This window comes from Elephas maximus, chromosome 14 (assembly GCF_024166365.1).
Source record: "Elephas maximus indicus isolate mEleMax1 chromosome 14, mEleMax1 primary haplotype, whole genome shotgun sequence".
Classification (NCBI taxonomy): Eukaryota; Metazoa; Chordata; class Mammalia; order Proboscidea; family Elephantidae; genus Elephas; species Elephas maximus.
In genome coordinates, this window is record NC_064832.1 from 24,798,082 (window position 1) to 24,801,533 (window position 3,452).

General features: G+C 34.2%; 1 non-coding gene across 1 annotated transcript; it reads right to left on the reverse strand.

Moving 5' to 3' along the window:
* Positions 1 to 1,915: 1,915 nt before the first annotated feature.
* Positions 1,916 to 2,021, reverse strand: LOC126058431 (U6 spliceosomal RNA). Its single transcript, XR_007513212.1, has one exon. It is a non-coding gene; the product is annotated as a U6 spliceosomal RNA (small nuclear RNA).
* Between the last annotated feature and the right edge of the window lie 1,431 nt (positions 2,022 to 3,452).

The window sequence follows — 3,452 nt, forward strand, 5'->3', positions numbered from 1 at the left end:
CTGAAATAGCTTTGGTAGTATTGGTGTTAGCTCTTCTCTGAAAGTTTGGTAGAATTCTCCAGTGAAGCCATCTGGGCCAGTGCTTTTTTTTTGTTGGGTGCTTATTTATTACCTCTTCAATCTCCTCTTTTGTTATGGGTTTGTTTAGTTTTTCTGCCTCAGTTTGTCTTAGTTTAGGTAGGTAGTGTGTTTCTAGAAATTTTTCCATTTCCTCTAGGTTTTCAAATCTGTACAGTTTTTCATAGTATTCTGCCATGATCCTTTTTATTTAAGTTAGGTCTCTTGTGATATCGTCCCATCTCATTTCTTACTCAGGTTATTTGCTTCGTTTCCTGATTTTCTTTTGTCACCTTGACCAGTAGTTTGTTGATTTTGTTGATCTTTTCAAAGAACCAACTTTTGGTCTTGTTGATTCTTTCAATTGCTTTTCTCTTCTCTATTTCATTTATTTCTGCTCTAATCTGTATTATTTCCTTTCTTCTGGTATCTGAGGGCTACTTTTGCTGCTCTCTTTCTATTTGTTTGAGTTGCAGGGTTAATGTTTTGATTTTGGTCCTTCTTTTTTTGATGTGTGCATTTATTGCTATAAATTGACCTCTAAACACTTCTTTTGCTGTGTTCCAAGTAAGACGGTAAGATGTGTTTTCTTTCTCAAATGATTCTATGAATTTTTTATTCCATCCTTGATTTCTCCTTTTACTCAGTAGTTTTTTAAGCAAGGTGTTGTTCAATTTCCATGTATATGATTTTTTTCCTTGCTGTGTCTTTATTGATTTCTACTTTTATGGCATTACGGTCAGAGAAGGTGCTTTTCATTATTTTGATGTTTTGGATTTTGTTAAGGCTTTTTTTGTGGCGTTGATGGTTTCTTTGATCCTCTTAATTTTCTGTGCCGAGTTCTTTTTGTTTATGTATTTTCATCTCTTTCCTTATTGCTGATTTTGTGTTTGCTGAATCTTTATGTTTTTCTTCTTTTTTATTTTGATGGATAGGTTTGTAAGCTTCCTTTGAGTTTACCTTGAAATTTAACTTTATTTTTCTATGTTTAAACTAGTCTTTTATTTCTTGATATCACCTTGGCTTCCTCTCCATGTGGAAGTTCTATGACTACACCGTTTATTCCCTCTCTTTTGTTGTGACATTGTTATCATTTCCACATTGATGTCTCTGGTTTCCTATCTTCAGTCTTTTGCTTTGTTTTGTTTTTGTGAATTCTCTATCTGGGTTGATCTGTCCTTTTTATGTCCTAGTGTTGAATTGTTGTCTGATGTTACTGGTTCCCTAACTGGATGACTCCCTTTAATATTTCCTGTAATTTTGGTCTATTTTTACAAATTCCCTCAATTTTTGTTTATCTGGAAGTGACCTAATTTGTCATCATTTTTGAGAGACAATTTTGCTGGATATATAATTCTTGGCTGTATATGTGTGGATCTCTTTCTAGATTTTATTTTGTTCCATTGCTTTGTCCATCAATTAATATGCCAATACCACAGTCTCTTGATTATCTCTGTAGTTAATCTTAAAATCAAATATTATAATCTTCCAAACATTTTCTCCTGTTTTGAAATTGGTTTGGTTATTCTTGGTCCTTTGTATTTTCACATTAATTTTAGAATCAATTTGTTGAATTCTACTAAAAGTCCTTCAAGGATTTTTATTTGGATTGTGTTTAGTCTATAGATTAATTTGAAGAGACTAACAATCTTGAAACTTCCATAACGTGGTTTATCTCTCCATTTATATAGGTTTGTGTTTTTTATAAATAGGTTTTTTTTCTTTTACTTTAGATGAAGGTTTACAGAGCAAATTAGTTTCTCATTAAACTATTAATACACATATTGTTTTGTGACATTGGTTGCCAACCCCACAACATGTCAACGCTCTCCCCCTCTCAACCTTGGGTTCCCTCCTAAAAACTATGGAACGCTTCACAAATTTGTGTGTCATCTTTGCACAAGACCATGCTAATCTTCTCTGTATCTTTCCAATTTTAGCATATGTGCTGCCAAAGCAAGCACGGTTTATGTTTTTCATGCTGTTGTAAGTTGTACTTTTTATTTAATGTCTCAATTGTTGCTAGTGTATGTATTATACATATATATATATTGTTTGAGGAACAACTGCTGATTCATACTAAAGTTATAGGCTAAAGAAAATACTACAGAACGTTGTGTTTTTATAAGATACAGCCAAGATGATTTTAAACTTTAGCTTTCCTAAGTCCTGATATGAAAGCATTATAATTCATGTTACTTCTTTTTTACACCACTGGGCTTTCTCCACTTTGCCATAGTCAATATCCTCTTTTCAGCATAATATATTGTTGTCGTTAGGTGTCATCAAATCAGTTCCAATTCATAGCAACCTTATGTACAACAGAACAAAACACTGGTCCTGCACCATCCTTGCAGTTGTTGTTATGCTTGAGCTCATGTTGTAGCCACTGTGTCAATCCACCTCACTGAGGGTCTTCCTCTTTTTCCTGACCCTCTATTTTACCAAGAATGATGTCCTTCTTCAGAGACTGGTCTCTCCTGATAACATGTCCAAAGTATGTGAGACAAAGTCTCACCATCCTTGCTTCAAAGGAGAATCCTGGCTCTGCTTCTTCCGAGACAGACTTGTTCATTCTTCTGGCGGTCCATTGTATATTCAATATTCTTCACCAACATTATAATTCAAAGGCATTAATCCTTCTTCAGTCTTCCTTATGTATTGTCCAGCTTTCACATGCATCTGAGGCAATTGAAATGCTTGGGTCAGGCATACCTTAGTCCTCAAAGTGACATCTTTGCTCATCAGCATAATATATGTGTATGACCTGTTTATACTGAACAATATATCTAAATTATAATATTGCTCAAAGTTAAAAAAAAAAACTAATCTTAAAACATAAATTTATTGAAGCAGGCCACATGATAATGCCCATAAAGTTGTTGTTGAATGCCATTGAGTCAATTCTGACTCATAGTGACCCCCTAGAGTTTTCTAGACTATAATATTTACAATTTCTCAGAGCAGCTGGGTGGGTTCAAATCACCAACGTTTCAGTTAGCAGCTGAGCACTTAACCATTGCATCAACAGGTCTCAATGCTCATGATATTTGTCATTAAATTTGGCCTTCCTTTACGAAAAATGAATATGATTACAGTTAGGCAAGAGAGTACATACGTAGAACATACATGGAGCTTATGTGCTGACTATATTCATTTCTTTGTTATATTTTTCTTTTCTTTCTTTTTTATGCATATCCTTATGTATTGGTGCTTTGTTTCTGTAGATGATGTTTTCAAAAATGGGATTGCTGGATCAAAGAGTATGTACATCTAAGTTATGAAGCATAACAAGAATACAAACACCCATGAACCCATGACCTCACAAAGAATGAAGCATTTCCAGTCCTGTGGAAGTCACCAGAGTTTCCTCTTTGATCCAGTCCCCTTATGCT